Here is a 21,476-nt window from a genome sequence, read left to right as displayed (position 1 = left end):
AACCTGTGGTTTCCATTTGCAGGATTAAGTTTTTCCCTTTCTGTCCTGTAGGGTCAAATCCTGAGCTCTCTTGCTTAACAGAATTCATTGGCTGGTTAGGTATGTCCTTTCTGCTAAGAGCTATGGGCAAGTCTTTCACCTCTCTCTCCTCTCCCCCCCCCCCCCCCCGCGGTCAGGTAATTTGCATCAACACAGACACTAGCTTGTTTACTAGTTTTCAGATTCTTAACTTTTAACAATTCCAAGGCTGGATTCTGTCTTAAAGAGATACCACCCATTTTCACTAGCATGTTGGACTTGAGGTTCTTTTGTCCTTCCATTACCACCCTCTGCTTCCACAGGGAATCAGATGTCAAGTCTACTAAGAGACTTACAAGACATATCCAAAGTGTCTAGAGATGAGTTTGCCTGCCATCCCCTGTATTCTCGAGAGATCAACTGAACAACTGTCCTGCTCTGTAGATTCAGCTACACAGTCGTCCCTCTGAACCTGAGACACAGACTGTTTACTTGAAGAATCAACATGGGGACATTCATGTACCAACAACATTGCCTCCCCAAAACACTGGTCAAGCACAGCCACTTGGTCATCATAGGGCTGTTCAAATTCCCTGACAATTTTCATTCCATATGAAACCTTCTCAAAGTTATCCACACTGGATCTTTCTAAAGCTGGATCAGTGGATCCATACACATCTGAAAGACTGGCAGTTAGGAACTGAAACTACCTCAATCAAATCACTTCCACACTCTTCAGTTACAGCAAACTGCGTGCAAAAACTATCAAGAGGATTCCTCTCCCTTGGAGCTTCTTTAAGCGACCACTCACCTTTACCTTGCTCCACAGAATCATTGCTCTACTGAGCCACAACCAATTCCTTCTGAAAAAAGAAAAGGAGTACTTGTGGCACCTTAGAGACTAACAAATTTATTTGAGCATATGCTTTCGTGAGCTACAGCATCCAATGAAGTGATGCTCACAAAAGCTTATGCTCAAATTTGTTAGTCTCTAAGGTGCCACAAGTACTCCTTTTCTTTTTGCGAATACAGACTAACACGGCTGCTACTCTGAAAAAAATTCCTTCCAAGTTTCACTTACACCCAGAATCATCACTGGCCCATTAGGAGGATTCTTACACAACCCCCTTTTAGGCAAGCTGCTAGACTCCACAGTTAAAATGTTAGAGGCATTCTCCTCCCCTTTGCAGTCCTTGCTGGCAACATACAGGTTACCAGGCTTAATACACACATGCTTAGGGACCATTCCCTTGTTACAAGTTTTCACACTGTCAGTGGGTAACGCAGTTAAATCACCTTCATACTCTCCTTGTGCCCTGACCATGATATCAACCTGGTTAAACAGAGTTGTCATATCTTTACTCAGCACCATACTAGCAATAGACAAAATAGAAGCACCAGAATTGCCTAGTCCTTGGGACTTTGTTATGAGACTAACTGGATGTGAGCTAGTTACAATTTCATTCTCCCTAGCAGACACAAATTTAGGAATACTTCCTTCCTGGGCTTTAGTTAAATCCAGAACCAACTCGGGCAACTGACAGATTCTCAAGTAGCATAAGCGGAGAAGCACTTTCTGTCTGCTCCACAGACAAAGAACTAGAGACACACCCTTTTGCAGCAGACACTGCTATTCTTAACAGACAAAAACTGGAGATATCCTTTCCTTTGTCCCAGCACCCATGGCTGATTTCAGACATATACTTGGAAAGTGGGACAGCTTCCTTAGTAGGCAAGTTGCCACTCCCAACAGATAAACTGCCATTCTCCACATTACAATGAGCAACTTTAAGCAAATCACTTCTACCTTGTTGTTCAGGCTTACTTTCGCAAGCTTCTCTTGCCAAGAATCCATTACCCACAAAAAACTACCCTTTTCGTCCTCAATTAGGGCTTTAACCTGACTTTAATTCAACTTTAATCTGCTCTAGAGAAACATTTTCCTGATCAATGAGTTCTCTCTATGCTTTATCTAATTCCAGATTCACTTCTGAGATATTAGACAGATATTCAGAAACTTCATTCACAAACAGCATTTTTTGCACAAACAGCTATTTTCCACCTTCCCTAGGTTAGAGACACCCTTTCCCTGGCCAGAGCAAAACTGGTTAAATACAGACAACTTCTTAGAGCCATACAACATACCAACATTGTTATAAACTGGACTTCCAAGGTGATACAGTTTCTGCTGTTCTTCCATTGCTTTTTTGATTTGGAGCTTAAGTTTGTCCACTTCTGTCTTAGCTTGCAGCACTTCCATTTGCCTCCTGTATGCTTTTTTGGTTCTTTCTTCAGCTTGCTTAGCTCTCTCTTCAGCTCTTTTTCCAGCTGGGCCAAGGCTTGCTACTCTTGCATTCGAAGTTCTGCCAGTCTTTGTTCATGTTCAAGACACAGACTCTCTCTCAGGGCTTGCAGTTTGATTGCTTCTGCAGATGCCTTCTGGCTCATGGTCACTGATCTTTAACATTTAAAATTCTCAATATCAAAATTCAAATTTTGAATAGCATGGGGTTCTGATCCAAAGCTTAACTGACTTGGTTCTGTGGATCCTAGCCAGACTACGCCACTGTAACCAGGCCTCTGTGGGTAACAACTGAGAATACCAAATTCAGGGCAAACTGCTGAGAAATAGGGCAGATACACCCCAAAATTGGTGGTTATTCTCCCATAAGATAAACCAAACCAGCAACAAAAGTAAACTTGTTTCACCACACTGGTTAACAAGAAGTCAGAAAAGATATTCCAATCCTTGCATCACCACCAAAAACACTAGGCTTAAAGATAAGGGGTTCTTTAAAACCAATTTCATCCAATAAAAGATTTTTGTGATCCCAAAGGACCAGCCACACACCCAGGTCAATATATAACTCAGATCTTACCCAATAATCATGCTGTTGCCAATCTTTTAGTATCTAAAATCTAAAGGTTTATTTATAAAAAGAAAAAGAAAGATGAGTTAAAATTGGTTAAAAGAATCAAATACATACAATAAATGCACAGTTCTTGGATCAGGCTTGTAGCAGTGATGGAATAAACTGCTGGCTTGTTAAGTCTCTGATTGCTTCCAAATCATTGGAAGGTCCTCAGTCCCTTGAATGCTCCCATCAGGAAAGTTCATAGTCCAGAGGTTTGAGCAGGAAAGAGGCAAATGGAGATGTTTCCAGGGCCTTTTAGAGCTTCTCTCAAGTGAAGAGAAACCCATTGTTCTCACTGTGGAAAATTACAGGTGACAAGATGGTGTTTGGAGTCACATGGGCAAGTCACATGCCCACGCATGATTTTGCTTAGTCATAGCAAAAGCCATTTCCCACACTCTAGTTGTTCACATGAAAGTCCATCAGCCGTGAATAGGCATCTTCCATGGTCCATTGTGAGTTAAGTGTTCATTGATGGGCCACTTAACCTGACTAGTTTCAGAGTAGCAGCCATGTTAGTCTGTATTCACAAAAAGAAAAGGAGTACTAGTGGCACCTTAGAGACTAACCAATTTATTTGAGCATAAGCTTTCGTGAGCTACAGCTCACTTCATCAGATGCATCCGATGAAGTTAGCTGTAGCTCACGAAAGCTTATGCTCAAATAAATTGGTTAGTCTCTAAGGTGCCACTAGTACTCCTTTTAACCTGACTAGTCCCTTCAAGACGTGCAGGCTAAATACCTTGTGGCCGTTACCCCAGGAGCAAACGTATTTGAAATACAGGTATAGAGCCAATTCTTATAACTTCAAATACAACGATACATGCACACAAATAGCATAATCATATTCAGCAAATCACAACCTTTCCACAGACACCTTACTTGACGTACTTTGTACAAGATTTGTTGCAATTATATAACAGTAATAGCAACAATGATTCACATGGTCATATTTTAATCAGATACCATCACAACTCTTCATTGCTCAACCAAACACCCATATGGGTCATGTCCATATTCCAGTGTATCCAATGACTGAGACCCGTCAAAATCAGCCCTTTGCTCTGTGATTATGTTTGTAGAATGTAAACAGCTGGGGGAAAATTACTATCCAAAGTTACATGAAAAATGACAATAGTAAAGCATAAATGATGGGACACACAATAAGAAGATAAAGAAAAAAGAGGGAAATTAAAAAGCCTCTCAGTGAAAGAATGGACTCAGTAATCCACCATCATTAACTAGGACATGCCACTCATAAGGCTGACCATTCATTGTCATAAAGACAGAACAGTGATCAGAACATTCACAGCTTCCATCGTGATCCCAAAAGGGTCAAATTAAGCTCGATGAAAAAGTTTACCTGTTCACTTAGATGCTGTGCAAAGAGGGTCTAAGGACAGACCCAACTCCCACGGAAGTCAATTGGAGTTCTTCTGGTGACTTTACTGGGAGTCAGATCTGACTCCTGAAAATAAATGGCAAAGGAATCCCTACTTGTGAGACTCTTCCAAATCCTATCAGAATAATCCAGTGTGCTCTAGCAGGCTGTGTTAGAAACATGGATAGCTACAGTCCTGATTCAGCTCCCATTAGCATTAATAGACTCCCATTGATTTCAGTGGGAATTGGATTGGGTCTTAGGTTGAGCCAAATACAAGTGTATGAGATATTACCAGATATAGGCCAGAAAAAAGGAAAATATTTAGCACTTATTAGACTGTGAGTACTTAGGGGCAGGGACTGTGTCTTCCAGTATTTGTGTTGAGCACCGAGCACACTTTGGGCGTTACAATTACAACTACAGCTGTGTAAGTCTCAACTTTAGTTTGATTTGCTCCCACAAGAAATTTGATTTTCACACAATTCCACCACATGCATCAGAAATCTACCCCAACACAGTCTACTAGAAAGTTCCTAATGTGTGAGACATCCTATATAGCATGTTGTAATAAGCCTGCAAAAGGTTAAAGGTCAAAGTTGCCTCTGAGAGTCCTTGTGGATGGCCCTCTCCCGGGCTGCTGGGTGATTAATTTGGGTAAACATAAAGGCTCCCATCAATGTGTTATTATGGGACTGAAGTCAGGCCCATTCCTGTGGACCTGCTGTTTTTACTCTAAGGTCACTGAGACGTTGTTGCAGCCTGTTGATGTGTCTGTAATACCTAATCTGATAAATGGAGACTTTGGGCAAACTGTACTGTTGTTATATAGTCTGATAACATACTCTAATAGAATTGGATTTTGTTCTTTTAACTGAGTCTAGTGTTTGTAGAAGATGCTGGACTGCCAGCCCTGGGAACAGAAGTCCTCTCTTTATTTACAGAATAACTACAATAGCAGCATGAGGTTTCCTCCCAATGACTTGCCTCAGCCCCACATTGGAGAAGCCTTTTGCAGCGATCAGCATGTATAGATGGTGTTCAGTCTCCACAGCCTATTCAGCCCTTGGCCTTTATGTAGAGACTGCCAACAAAAATGTCAATTAGTGCCAGTTGTCTAAAGCAAATGATGACAGTTCTATCAAGTCTCCACAGGACCAGAGGTGCCATGCAAGATTTTACAAGTCTGTTGCAGAGGCCAGGGAAAGCAGATGCACCTAGTCAATTGTAAGACCAGGGTCTTAGGCAACAGGGGATTGAGTAGGAGTAGCCTGGGTACATATTTAAGCAACTCCTTTCAGAAAGGAACAGCAAAAGGATGAGTTACTGCATCTTTGTGAAATGCTTTCAAAAGTATCAAGGGTAACACACATACCCAGCATTCCAGTTGTAGCCAGTGCCTCCAACAGGTAATTTTGACAAAGGTGGCACACAGGCCATGTACTCAGCATTTAAACAATGCTTTAGATTTCTAAAGAGCTGTACAAACCGACTATCACAGCATCTCTGTATTATCTCCATTGATCATCCTGAGAAACTGAGGCACAAACGGCCCTGTTAAATTTGTTTTTAGCCAGGAAGTTTAGCGATGCAAATGTTTGTTACTCATAACCCTGCTGGAGTCAAAAGGAATAGCACTAAAGCGCAGCACAACTAGAGGGCACTCTCCTTTCTTGGCATTGGAGTTTTATCCAGCAGGGGTGGAGTGGGGGCAGGGCTGGGACAGAGCAGGGGTGGGGGCCATGGGTGCCCCAAATTTCCTGGTGCCTTATGCAGCTGCGTACTTTGTGTATGGGTAGGGATGGCCCTGCATTTAAGTAACCCCAGCCACAGAAACACTACCTATTACTTTCTCAGAATTTATTGAGCAACCCCTTCTTGCCATACACGGTGTTTCACCAGTGGCTTAACTCTATAGTGTCGCATGGTTCCTGCTTGAAGAAGTTTGCATGTTACCTTTTTCTTTGCATTAAGTATGCACGCATATATACATCACACGAATGCACATCAGACAGAACCAGAGAATGTAACCCAAAAACATTAGCAGAAGAGACAAGTACAATGGTTTATGAAAACATTACCAGAAGTTCATTAATCCTAATAAAAGGGACCAATCCAGGTTCTACTGAAGTAAAAGGGCAACCTCTTTGGTTCCCATTTATGGATCCAGTATTTCTTTGCCAAATTAAACTTATCTGGAATATCATTATTAGTTGGAGAGACCATATACCCCAATTAAGTGCATCTTTGAAAGTGGGCAAATCTAAAAAATTAGAGGCATGTAACTTTCATAGACATTTATTTTTAAAGCTATTGTGATCATCTAGTCTGACCTGTATAACACAGGGAATAGAATATCTTCCTGTAATTCCTGCATGAAGCTGATAATTTCTGGTTGAGCTAAAGTAGCTCTTTTAAAAAAGAAATCCAGACTTGATTTAAAGACTTCAAGAGATAAAGAGCTACAATCCTTGATAAGAAGACTGTTGCAAAGCTCAGTATTGAACCCAGATCTCCTTAATCCCTGTCCCTTGAACACAAAACCAGGCTTCTCCTCCTTCCTCTGCTTATTTACACACAAAAACAAATGTTCACATTTTAATTTAATGTATTTTTTTAAGTGAAAATTAGTAGAATTGGTAGAATCAGCACAAACCAGTGAATGATCCCCATATAATAGCACATGGTCAGGAAACATATTCATGACCTCTTATCCTAAACTGGGACCTGATCCCAATTCACAATGAAATCAGTGCTAGTCATTCCATTTCAAGAATGAGATCAGGCCCTTGGGGATGATCGCATCTAGAACCAGAGATAGGCCTGAGCCAAAAACTCATATCAACATACCCCAGGACCTTGGATGAGTTAAAATATGGATCTAGCCTTTGTGGCTTGGGCCCATCTTGAACTAGGTTAATCCAAGACAAAGTCAGCATGCCTCAGAAATACATTGTAGGTCAACTCCTTTCCTTCAGTAATATCTCTTCTCATTTTGCATGGTTAATGTAGAAAAATTTAAGGGGACAAATTCATGCCTGTTATAACTCTACTAACTACTATGGAGTCAAAATGAATGAATGTGTATCCTATTCTTAATGTTTTTTGGGAGGAGGGATTATAATTATGTTTTTATGGTGTGACAAGGCTACATTGAACATGTTAATTACAGTATACAATATTGAGCTGTAGCTCACGAAAACTTATGCTCAAATAAATTTGTTAGTCTCTAAGGTGCCACAAGTCCTCCTTTTCTTTTTGCGAATACAGACTAACACTGCTGCTACTCTGAAACAAATATTAATCTTTATAACTCAGTGTAATCTCGATGAAATAATGTCCATGGCAGCATATTCAAGTGAAACCTACAACTCACAGTTACAAAGAAAGTGAAGTCACTTGAGGATCAGTCTCTTTGGATGCCTTTTTCTCCATATCTGAAAAACCATGTGTTATCGCTCTCCATGTGTGGAGCAGAAATATGCCACAGTTGTAGCCCAAAGAGAAACCTCAGCCTGGCAGGACTGAGCAATACAAAATCCAAACCCTTTGATTTCTGTCCTTTGTGAACAATGGACATAAATGTGCTAAAGGGAAATAGGGATGCGGGCTGGACAAAATAATATTATTGTATCTTTAAACCAAAACCCACATGATGTTGTAGGCTTCCGAATTGTATTCTCCTGTATTGGAGCTGTGTGGCTGGATCCGGCAAGAAGATGTGCAGGTGTCTTGTAGAGAGAAGGGTAGGCCCCTAGGTGTGGTTATGCCTGCTCTGCCATGGAGGAGATCTGGGGTTGACCCTCAGTCCATTCTGTCCCTGTTACCAGCTGGGGCCGGGAATGCCGTTAAAGCAGATCACTCCACAAGGGAAGGAATGCATTGGTTCATTCATCCACAATCTTCAGGGTCCAGGTGGAGAGCAGCACCTACAGGCTGTAAAGGAGGCCTCACCTTGTTCTGTAAGACTGTACCTTGTACATACCTGATAGAACGGGTATATCAAGAAGAGTTCATGGCAATATATATGGTCAAATAGTGATACTCTCATTTAGGAAAACTGCTGAAGTCAAATGGGAGTTTGCTGGAGTAAAAGCTGAATTGAGGACCTCAGGCCTCGAGTCTCATGCTTAAAAATCATCCTCCCCTCCAGCAGAAAAGCATTTATAAATACTAAGTATTTCTAAGATTATCAATAGCCCATGGAAGGAGGGACAGAGGCCAAATGGTTTGCCCCAAATTTTTAATTTTTCACACACAAAAATAAAATAAAATCTTATCCTATTCTATATAATCCCTGAAGTATTGTCAAGGGCTAACCCCTAGACCCACTAAAGTCAACGGCAAAGCTCCCACTGATTTCAGTCAGACCAGGATTTGCTCCATTATAGTGCACAGATTAGAATAGATCCCTGGAGGAATAGAACCCAAATGCTTCCTACTAAAGAAACAAACAATAGGATAGATAAAAATGCAGGCTGTGCATAGAGGTTTTTCAAATAACTCCTTCCATTTCCAGTGCCAGAACAGAACATTTACTTGGTTTATCGCTTAAACCTTACTGAAGAGCTTAGTGTGGAATGTGGCCTCCTGCTTGTTAAGGAGAGCATCATCCCAAGAGCATGTAACACCCGTGCTCCACAATCTGCCCAGACTGCCTGTTTGCTTCTGCCTGGAGTTTAAGGAGCTATATGTAACCTAAAAAGCCATAAATAGTCTGGCATTCAGTTCCCTCTCTCTCTGTGCAATACCCATTGCAGCTGCAATTAGCGGAGGCACATGAGCTGAACCTCCTCCCCTCACCCAGGTTAAGCTAGGTGGGGGGTTCAAAAGGGCATTCTTCTCAGCTCCAGACCAAGCTTCCTTCTGGTCTGCCAGAACCTGGATTCATTAGCGTTCAGCACAGACCACAAATCCCATTCTTTTCCTTAGGTGTTTCAGGAGGGAGCTGGCCAAGGGATATGATGTGGTGGGTTTCAGGTTAGGATGATTACCTTCCTTGTAATAGTATGTGAAGCACTAGGGAGAACTCATCACAGAGTCATGTTGATTTAATTCAGACGGTTTGCGTTGTTCACTCTTGTGAAAACACCCAGAGGAATGGATGGGCACTTTACCATCAATGGTCTGTGAAATCCATTACTGTACCCAATACAATGTTTCTAAATGGTTTCTGTTCTGCAGAACATTCACCAGTCTTCACATGGTCTAGGCCATTCTGTAAATGGAGTAATCAAATAAAGAACCACCAAAAATACTATACTGGGTAAAGTTAGGAGGATTTATACTAGTATCAACTGTACTCTTTGTATACTCGGGAGATAGAAGGAACAGATAACTTCATGATCATCTCCCCCATCAGATTCCAACATCCCAGCTCAGCTTTGACACCCTTCATCTTTCCTGTCACTAAAGATCACAGCCTGGCTGCTCTAGGACTTATTTAGCAACCGAATTATCTGGCAGAAAATCATTTTCTGAGACAGAGCCTGATGTCTGAGACAGAGCCTGATGTTGTGAGAGCTGGTGGGGGTGATTCATTGGCTTATTCATTCATTGGTTCAACCATTTTAACATTTAAAACAGATTTGTAAAAATAATCCAACTCCATAACATATTTCCACCCTCTTTCTGTATATGTTAGGTAAAACGCTCTTTGAATACCTTGACCACATGTGAGCACTCTGTGCAACAAGTGAGCTATGCAAAGTGCAGGCCTTGTTGCAGCCACAAAACCCTGCACCTGAATGTATGAAACTCGTAGTGTGTCCCCCTCTCTGTGCCCAATCCACAGAGGATAGGAGTTGTTATAGCCCTCAGCTACAGAGCTTGGCTCTTAAGAGCTAAACGCATGAACTAAAGGACCCTGGCTCAATGTCCCACTGTGCTTGGCCAAGAGGGCAGCTGTCACAATTGCACAGGCAATCACCTGATTTGCATGTGCAGGCCAACTGGCTGAGCACACAGTCAAGTGGTCTTGCAACACCCCTCTCTGTATGTGCAAACAACTTGTTTGCTTATACATATGTGGTGCCTAGTAGGTATATTTTGCACAGTTCACCGACTGCACTACTTTTAAAAACATGGTCCTGCAGGCAGCCACATAGCTTGAAAATGAAGTCAGAGTTACACTTCTGCATTAAAAGGGTATTTACCTAATCCTGTGCTCAGGCATCGTGACTTTGCATAGCTCCCATTATCTTTCCACCAGCCCTGGTGAAAAACAACATAAGGAATTAAGGGGAAAGCTTTTTTTAATTTTCCTGGTTAATGTGGGAGCATGAATTGATTTATTGCCCTTGAAAGTGAGAGAGAGTAACGCTGCTAGCTAGCACTAAGCAGGGAAGAGGATCCACAAGCTGCTATGCAGCTCTGCCGATCTTAAACCCCCAGCAGCAACACTCCAGTTATTCGAGTGCTGCACCTTTCTTCAACGGAGGCTGCCGAGCGGAACTGTGTGTTGGCTTTGTGATGTGACATGTCCTGGCTGTTACTCTGGATACCGCATTTGCTCATCTTTTTAACATTTGTAGTGTGCATGAAGGACAGGAACAGCACAGAAGTCGTAAGAAATCTTGAATTCTGAGCTGCGAGTGTACTCAGAAGTCCTTTGTTCTGGAGTCAAAAGAACCCTTGCCTGCCTTCCACTTTGGGTTTAATGCTTTCGAAGTAGTTGCCCAGATACCAACAAAATCTTATGTAGCCTCCATGCCTGTAACAATACTTCATTCAGATTGCTGCAGGCATTAGCTAAGCAGGCTAGGGCTGAGATGATTTTAGATACCAGACTTCCAAGGAAAATCCCAGATACCAATACTGATGACCCAGTAGAAGGCAGCCTTTCTGATGGGGCAGCATGCTGCTGAAAGTGCCATTTGTATGATGAGACATTGGCCTTGAGGAGCCCTGACCACTCATGGTCATTAAAGATAGTACAGCACTTTTCATTAGAAAAGGGGCATTGATGTAACGCATTAGCAAAGCATGTGCCACATCCCTCTCTACTAACCAGTCTGCTGGAGGATAACAGCCCACTACCACCTAACGGTCCTCAGCTCAGTTGGCAGAAATCTGTGCTGGGAGGCCAAAAGTTCTGACTTCAAGTCCCCTGTGCTGGTATCGTTACATTAGTTCAAGTATGCTAGTCACATTCCAATATATGTAATGGCATTTTACTCACTGCCCATTGCTTCATTTGGATAAAATAATTGTGTGTGTGTGTGGGCAGGGGGAGCGTTTAGTGTCAGGGAAGCATGCACTAGACAAGTGCCTAGATGTTGACCAAAATTGCTACAGGATGTAAACCTGACCATTTTCTGATTATAATTCTGCCACATTGTCATACTCTAGAATTAACAGAGTCCTAAATTAATCCTCCCTCCTCTTAGACTCTTAAAACCTATTAACACAGCTTGATTTTTAATTAAATTTTTGTGTGTTAACTTTTTTTAGCGTGTAACTTTCTGCCTGCTTTCATGTCTCCTCTGCTAGAGGGTCACAACTTTCATTGTGCAGCTGAAAACCATGAATGAATCACTGCCACGCGTACATTTAAACTTTACCTGAAGTCTCCATCAGGAGTCTGGGAGATGATCAGAAGTGCTGAGCACTCACAACTCCAGGTGAAGTCAATGGGAGCTGCATGTGCTGAGCTCCGCAAAAACCCAGGCCATTAGTTATCATCATTTAGACCTTACATGGAGGGGGGAAGATCCATGCTAGTACCTATCTTTAAAAAGGGAATCAAAAAACACTTGGGGAATTATAGACCAGTCAGCCCAACTCCAATATGTGGAAAGCTACTGGAACAAACTGTTAAACAATAAACTGGTAAGCACCTCCAGAGAATAATAGGGTGATAAGTAATAAGCCAACATGGATGTAAAAAACAAATAATGTCAAATCACTCTAATTTCCTTCTTTGACAGGACAACTGGCCTACTGGATAGGGGAGAAGCAGTAGACCTGATATATCTGGATGTTTGAAAGGCTTTTGACACATCATATTTATGTGATTTTCTTTTGAGACTGTCATGTGGGGTGTAGATTAAATTATGAAAATTACTATAATTTTAACTCATTGAAAAACCATACTCAAATGGCTTGGTGTTAAACTGGGAGAACACATCTAGTGGAGTCCTGCAGGGGTCAGTCCTGGGTATGGTACTAGTCAATATTTTCATTAATGATTTGGCTAATGGAGTGGAGAGTATGCCTATAAAATTTGCAACTGACACCAAGCTGGGAGAGGTTGCACACACTTTGGAGGACAGGATTAGAATTCAAAATGACCTTGCCAAGTTAGAGAATTGGTCTGAAATCAACAAGATGAAAGTCAATAAAGACAAGTGCAAAGTACTACACCCAGGAAGGAAAAATCAAATGCACATCTACAATTTGGGTAATAACTGGCTAGGTGGTAGTACTGCTCAAAAGGACCTGGGGTTATAGGAGATCACAACTTAAATATGAGTCAACAATGCGATAAGGTTACAAAAATTACTAATATCATTCTGGGGTATATCAATAGCAGCATTGGGTGTCAGATACAGGAGGTAATTGTCCCACTCTATTCAGCAGTGGTAAGGCCTCAGCTGGAATCCTGCTTTCAGTTTTGGGTGCCACACTTTAAGAAAGCTGTGGACAAATTGGAAAGATTCCAGAGGAGAGCAACAAAAATGATAAAAGTTTTAGCAAACCTGGCCTATGACGAAAGGTTAAAAAAACTTGGCATGTTTAACCTTGAGATAAGAAGACTGAGGGGGGGACCTGATAACAGTCTTCAAATCTGTTAAGGGCTGTTATAAAGAGGAAGGGGATCAATTGTTCTCCATGTTCACTGAAAGCTGGACAAGAAGTAATGGGCTTAATCTGCAGTAAAGGAGACTGAGGTTTGATATTAACGTAACCCAGGCTAATGGAGCTGATGAAAAAGAGAGCCAAGTTTGCTGCTGGGTAGAGAGATGGGGAAGACGGCAGTGTTTACCTTGCCAAAGATGTTGAGCCTTGTGATTGGGCAAACCCTGGGGGGATGGAAGGCTGACTAAGCCAATCAGAGGAATGGGATGAGAAGAGGCCAGCTCTGCCTGAGAGGAGTGTGGGCTATCCAGCACTTTCAACAAGTGTTCTTAATGCTCTTCCAAAGTGTGACCAAACACTATCAAGTCATCCAGATACACCAGAACAGCCAGAAGATTCATGCAACTGTCTGCTTCATTAATCTCTGGAATGTGGCCGGGGCCCCCCAGATATTCCCTGGGGCAGTCTCAGAAATTTGTAGAATCCAAGTGGACAGATGAAGGATGCCTTCATCATATCAACTGGTCCCATGGGTATCTGCTTCTCAGATCCAAAATAGAAAACCAACAGCTTCCTGTTAGGCAATCTAAGGCTTCATCCACTTTTGGGGTGGATTGGTCAGGGATTGTACACCTGTTCAAAGTATGATAATATATGCACTTGCATACATCTTCATTCTTTTTTATGGCCACAACAATTGGGGAGGCATAAGAACTTCCAGAGTTCCTGATGATTCCTGTGGTCTTCAACTCCTGGATATGTTTCCGAACATCTTCAACATATGATAGCCTCCTCGATCTTTCTTGGAAAGGCCCATCATTCAGCCAGATGTGGTGTTCAAATCCCTTGCCACAACCCACATCCCACTCCCAAGCAGAGAACACTTGGGCTCATTGCACTAGTTTTCATCTCTCTTTCCACACTGGAAGAATAGGGGAGTTCCCAAAGTTCAACTTATATGGGTGTAATCTTCCTGCTGGGGGCCATATGGGCCACAGTTGCAGCCAAGTATATCTGTACAACACATTTTCCTGAGGGATAGTGATTGGCTACTCAGTTTCATTAGCCACCAGCAGCTTTATTGACACTTTTGTATGAGATGAGGTTTTGGCTATACCCTTCGTCACCATCAATCCACCCAGCAGTGCATCTGTATCTGGGGCTTCAACCAGGATTAACTGATTGTTGGCCTTCTGATCCACTTGAGCAATTTCATCCACTACATGGGTTGTCCTTGCAGGAATAATAACTGGAGGCCTACATCTTAGTTTGACCATTCCCACCAATCCTCAAGTCCACACTGGTCTCACTCTCCTTCTTTAGCTTGATATGCTTCTGAACGTAGTGCATGGATATTCAGGCTGTGTGTGCACTTAAGTCCAGCAAAGATTTTGCATAGCTGAGCCAAAGCTCCAAACATGGCTGCATTTGTTCCTACAATTCAAGGCACCTGGTTTGGATGCCCAGTGGATTGACCAAAGCAATCTCTGCGTCTCTCTCTTTCTCAATTCCAACCACATCCTTTGAGACTTTAATTTCACTGGCACATATTCCAGTTATGGGTACTGGTCATCTCCTAACCCCCAACCCAGTTAGAGGTTGCAGGAGCAGATGTTGCTGTAACAATGCGGCCTCTGGCAGGGCATTACTGCGAGTATCAGTTCAGGACAAATTGCTTAGAGCAGGGCAGTTACAGCCCAAAGCTTTAGTTCCTTTACTATTAAGGCACGCCAAACCAACCAAAACAGAGAGGATTTCGGTTTTACCCCACTGGCTAACCATAAGTTAGCAATTCCCTCAGATACTCCAGTTCCCTTTTATCACCCCCAGCACCGCTCCTTATAGGGATGAATGGTTATGAAAACCAACACCGCAGTAAAAAAAAAGGTGCTCCCGATCCCAAAGGACCAAACCCCAGAGGTCAATATACCAGTCAGATCTTACCCACAAATCACGCTGTTGCCAATCCTTTAGAATCTAAAATCTAAAGCTTTATTCATAACAAGAAGAAATATAGATGAGAGCTAAAATTGGTTAAACGGAATCAATTACATACAGTAATGGCAAAGTTCTTGGTTCAGGCTTGTAGCAGTGATGGAATAAACTGCAGGTTCAAATTAAGTCTCTGGAGTACATCCCCAGCTTGGATGGGTCATTCAGTCTTTTGTTCAGAGCTTCAGTGTAGCAAAGTTCCTCCAGAGGTAAGAAGCAGGACTGAAGACAAGATGGAGGCGATGCAGCTGCCTTTTATAGTCCTTTTGCCATGTGGCTTATGCTTCCTTTGAGTCCAAACACAAGCTACCCAGCACATGGCATGGAAAAACCTTAGAGTTCTGTCCATAGGCATGTCCCTGCATGTCTTCCTGAGTCTGTATCTGCTTTCTCTCAATGGGTCAGTTGTATAGCTGATGGACCATCAAGCAGGCTTGTCAGTTCTGATGCCAAATTGTCTGGGGTGTCACATAAAAGCGTAGCACAAGTTTGAAATACAGACAGTACAGAGCCAATACTTATAACTTTAAATACAAAAATGTTACATGTTTACAGATAGCATAATCATAACCAGCAAACCACAACCTTTTCATAGACACTTTACTTGACCTCCTTTGTACAAGATTTGGTGCCACTATATGACCTTGGTTGCAACAATGATCTATACGGTCACCGTTCATGTCAATAACATCACAGTCACCATGAAAAGGATTCAAAGATTATAGTGACCAGAGCGCCACTATCTAGAACAACTGTACACTCTCTTCCCTCAATAGTCACTCCAACCTGAGACTTTGGTCCAGCCATTTCTACAGGCAAGCCAGACACAGCTGGAGGCAAAGATTCAGCCTTCACATCTTCGAGTGGAGGGGAGCAAAGGTGGTTACGGGACCCAGGGTGCTCCCTTACCTGGCCCCTCTAATGTTTCCCACTATCTTATTGACATAGAGGGCCATAAATTGTTCCTCAGTTCTCCCAGAATTTACAGATTTAGAACATCCTCATGGGCAGTGCCCATCTTCTCCACTCTAATAACAGAAACATGGGCTCCAAGAGGCAGGGATTCCACCAAGCTCTATCATTTTCTTGACCCCTGCCTCTCTAGTATAGCTGTCCAACTCGCATTTGTCTGGGAGTCGAGATACTCCACCTCTTGTCATTTGTTGGGGAAGACACTCCTGAGTGCTGTTTCACTGTCAATACTGCTACTTTCTCTTGCAACTCAGCGATCTGTTTCATCATATGGTTACTTTCAGGAGAGGTGTTACACTGAGTGGCTTCCAAAGTACACACTCATTTCAGTCCCTCAGAAAAGCTTATCTCCAGAGTCCTGAGTTTCCCTCTCCCTGATCTCTTGCCTCAGTTTAGCGAAAGACAGGGATTCCCCTCTCTGTCCTCTATATGCAACTGGAGCAACATGAATCCAGCATGTCTAACACCCTTTAACACTTGCTCCAGTCAGAGGTGATCCAAATCACCCCCTGAAACTCTCCCATAGTGGGTTCTCTGTTGGGGTCATTCTATCCATGCCAGATACTGAGATTGTTCTCTCCTGGCTCCTGATGGGTGGACAGCAATTTTAATATACCATCCTCTCCACTTTCAGTGCTTCTAACCATGCCCTCCAAAGCTGAGAGGTATTCAGCCATAGTTGCCTCTGGGTTACGGACCCAGAGTGACCGGATAGATTCAGCAGTAGGTCCTTGTGGACTTTCCACTACGCTCTTTTGTTTGTCCCTTTTGAAGCAGGTCCATTCCTGTTCCATCTGAACAATCAGACTTCAAATTCTTCCTCCTGTGCAGGGGGTAGGTTTTAGCCCTGCAGAGTTTCTTAGTCTCTGATGGCTGCCAGTTCCAGTTTCCAGGCCTGCCATTTGTCCCATGGCCTGGGTAAAGGCCTTCAGGAATGAATCTTCTGTCAGAGGGTGAGAAGATGGGGCAGGAGGACTATACACTGCCCTCAAATTGTCTTCCTTCTTTCCTGTTCTCTGGATCAAATGTTGAATTTCTCTTTGAAAATCAGATGTCTCATCTGGTGGTATCAAACCTCATGGACCCAGAACAGAAGGCATCCCATCTCTCTTCTTCCTCTCAATAGGTTTTGCTGAGGAAGGTGACCTTTCCCAAGGCCTGTACAATCTGTGCTCTGGAGATACTCTTGCTAAAGCCTCCCACCACCACAGCCTATTGTGGATCTACTTCATCCCCTTCACACAACTCTAGGACCTGTCCTCTAGCCATGCCGACTAACAGCGGGGATGTTATGGGCCACCACTTGTAACACCGATGCCCCTATGAGGAATTCAACTGGAAAATCTCTGAAGTTCAGGACACACTTCCCCTCCCAGGGGGAGTATGTAAGCCATGCCTGCTCAGGTGTGGCACTTTGTCCCCCTCCAGTGGTGGCTACGCCAGCTAGAGAAGCATATCTTTTAGCTCAGACAGTAGAGACTCATGCATTAAGATCAAGAGGTTCCAGGGATGTTGGCGTTACATTAGGAAAAACTTTCTAACTCTAAGGATAGTTAAGCGCTAGAATAGGTTGCCAAGGGAAGTTTTGGAATCCCCATCCTTTAAGGTTTTTGGAACAGATTAGCCAAACACCTGTCAGGGATGGGCTAGGTATATTTGGTCCTGCCTCAGCACTGGAAGAAGGACTAGATGACACTTGAGGTCTTTTCCAGCCCCACATTTCTATGATTCTGTTTTAATTTTACAGGCAACAAGAAAAGACAATTTGCATGGGGAAAGCAATCAACTTGTATAATTAAAGCAGCAAATCATATAAAGGAAACACTGAAAGGCCCTTTTAGATCATCTTGTCCCTTCGTGTCAGTACAGGATTGCACCTTGCGGTATATTTTCCAGTGCTCTGTCCAGTCATAAATGCCTCAAACAATGGAACTTCCACCATTTCCCATGAAAGACAATTGCAGAGTCTAATAAACCTTATTGTGAGGAAATATTTCCTGCTAGTGAGCCTGGCCTTTTCTTTACTCCGGTTCATCCCATTTCTCCTAGTTAATTCCCTTCAGGAATGTACAAACAAATGTATTCTCCTACACTCACCCCATCAGCTATGGTTTACTCAAGCCATATATATTAGGTTCTTTAAACATTTGTTCATGAGTCATTCTCTGCAACCCCTTAATCATTTAGGACAGTCTGCTCAAATTTCTTTTAGGGACTGAAGTGCCCCAAGCTGTATTGAGTGTCTTAGGTGAAGTCTCCACCATGTCACATAGAAATAGAAGCTAAAAGGCCATATAAGACAAGATGATATAAGAACATTAAGAATGGGATCATTTACTTTGCTCCAACAGAAGTTTTACTGAATGGTAAATTTCTCATGGACTTCAATGGGACTCTAGTTAAGCTAATATTAGACATTTGTTAGAAGCCCACACTAAACCCTTATCTTTCCAAATAGAAGTTATCTTTACAGCTGCTTGCTGGCTTCTATATCCTATTGTGCTGAGTCCTCGCTAACCCTTGCACATGTAAACACTCAGAGCAGGCCTCGCAGACACCAAGGGAATTACCAGATGCTGACAATGGTTGTCATTAACTCCCAAGACCTCACTTTAAACTGGTGTTGAACTCAGGTTAGCTGTTGCTGTGGACAGGACAGGACAGTTCTCTGCACCCTTCCGGGAGCATTGTAGAAATGTTGGTCCATCAGGGTTCAGTGCTGCTCCCTGAAGGGGTGATAAAAATAGTTTTGCTGCCAGAATGGCCAGGAATCTATTTCTTGTGTGGTTATGGGAAGTGTGGATGAGACCTGGAGGAACATGGTGTCCTCCCTCATGCTTTCTGTAAGGTGCTGAAATGGTTTTGTCCCACCTGCACTAGCAGCTCAATTGTTTTCAACATCACTTGAGAAAGGGCCATGGGGCACCCATTGCTAACAACCACTCTCAGCACTGGGTCACTTTATTAGTGCAAATGGGGCCTTGCTGCTTTACCAGCTCCACACCTGAGGCCCTCCTTTGCTAAGCTGAAGATGTCAGCCCACATAAGTAGCTCTTGATCATCACCTATTGAGTAATGCCAGATACACTCATCCTGCCACCAACCACTGATCAAGCTGCCTCTAAAATGGATCGCAGGGCACATCCCTTGCTTACCTGGACCATGACAGAGACATTGGAGTACAAGCTGGACAGGGATAACATCACATCTCAGAACCCAGATGGCGTGAGGCAAAGTCTTAGACTTACAAATGCACTTAAAAACAAACCCAGGACCTACAGGAATCTGAGTTTTACTATGGAAGAACATGAGAGCAGGATTTGACCCTTAAAGCTGAGATAATCCCATAATTTCCAATGCTCTACTTGTCCAATTGTGTAATAAATAATTTAAAAGCCCACATTAAACTTTGCTTCTGAGCTTTCTTACCTTTCCATTTGTTTGTTGCAATCACTATGCTAAGAATATAACCCAAGGAAATGTCAGCAATCATTAACACAAAGATGTAATCCAAGACCAAAAAAAGCTTTGCCTAGAGAATTCATTACTTGAAAAAGAACTAAACATAGTATCTGAACAGTCAGTTATACCAATGCTAATAGATAAAAATAAGTTCATGTTCATAGAAGGTGCCAGGTGGGTATCTCCTTTAAAGGCCAGGAACACAATGTGTATGTCTGTACTGCTATGTAGTGGTGTTCTCTAGAATTATTTATTCTGATGAGTAGGTGTCTTTAATGGAAACCAATACAAAGAGAGAAAACAGCCCTTTGAGGCAGTAGGAAGCAAGATTCACAATGAGCAGAGGAGTCTGGGTGCAAGCTCAGATATCATGGAAAAGCCACCCAGATACTCAGGGATGAGAACACTATAAGGCTAGGGTCCTCGCCCAGCTTTCACTGAAAGTCAATGGGATCTGGGAGCTTCACTCCTTTAAGATCCTTTGCAAATCCCTGCCTTGCTGCCTAGACAGAATAGGCCTTGCACTGCTCCCCAGTACATTTGACCTTTTAATTGAGCAATTGCACATTATGGGTGAAATTCACCAGCATGCAGAGGGCCCGCCCTGGGCCTACACACCACTACAGTTCTATTCTGAGAGATTAAGGGGGATTTAAATCGTTCAGAGCTGGCAGCTACCTTGGCTGACACCAGGCATGGAACGAGGGATGTCTAGTGGTAAAAGCATGGGCCTGTGCACCTTGAGTTAAAGAGCCGGGCTCTAGCCCTGAGAGCCATAGTAGACTCATTTCCTGTGTAGATCAGACGAAGCAGCCAAGGAACACAACATGCTGACCAGGAGGCCCTCCGCACAGGGATGAATTTCACCCAAAACGAATTTCCTTAGGGCAGATGTTGAAACCCATGGCATGATTCCCAAGGATGCTCTTCAGAGACTGTTCCTCTTTCGGTTTCTGAGCCCTGCCCTGGTCTAGAGCCCTGCCCAGCTCTAAAACTGGCTTTGAGAAATCAGCGATTGCAAAACTCAGGGATTGAATGAAGCATGGCCTTTTAAACGAAAGCTGAGTCCATTGCTCAACGCAGCTCTCTCAGTTCACATGGCGAGAAGCCTGTCTCGCCCATGCACAAACTGTCTGCCACATTTCCAGTTAAATAAAAGGTTTTAATTAAAACAGGTCCCAGTGAGTCTCCTTGTTGGCAGCACATGGGTTGCTCAAAAGTGCCATGAAGCATGAATTAGCAGAGCAAGAGCCATAGTGTCAGAGCTAACACACCAGTTCCACCCTGGCTTTAATAAAAGGGTTAACAATCTGACACCACTTTAGTGGAAGGAAACAGCTCAACTGCCTTCCGGTATCCCTTGCTGTACGGCAGTTATGAGCAGTAAGGTGGGAGGGAGGAGAGAGGGAGACAATCCTGAAAGGAAGGAGCCTGGCACACAATAATGCAGGCAGCAGCTTCTCTCAGATGATCATTTGGTTGGATGTCAGTCAGCTGGAGTACAGTTACATTCAGAGTATTCCCCCTCCTCCAGAGCGCGCTCTACATCCCTGCCATGTAATCAAGCTATTTTTTTTGGGGGGGGGGGTATCTTTCAACTAAACAAAGACTAGCATGAAAAGGAAGTGAGCTTTCTCTAAAAGGCAATGGGATTCGGCTCTGATTTCTCTGGGCAAGTTAGGTCAGCCAAATACAAGTCTTTACCAATTTATTTATTTAAGATACATACTGCATGCTGATAACATTTGAAGAAATCATCCAGCTAATTAGTGTTGAAGTGCAATAAATCTCCTACACCTGTACTTTTGGCATCCCTGTTAATAGCTGATTAGGTTAGCATTTTAGTACTATAATTACAAAATTAATTAACAGTGATTAACTTGTCATTTTAAAGAGTTACCCTGACAATTTATCATGCGCTCCACAAACTTGAGAGA

The sequence above is a fragment of the Caretta caretta genome, chromosome 6 (assembly GCF_965140235.1).
Source record: "Caretta caretta isolate rCarCar2 chromosome 6, rCarCar1.hap1, whole genome shotgun sequence".
Classification (NCBI taxonomy): Eukaryota; Metazoa; Chordata; order Testudines; family Cheloniidae; genus Caretta; species Caretta caretta.
The sequence above is the reverse complement of the archived record's forward strand: the minus strand, read 5'-3'. Positions refer to the sequence as shown.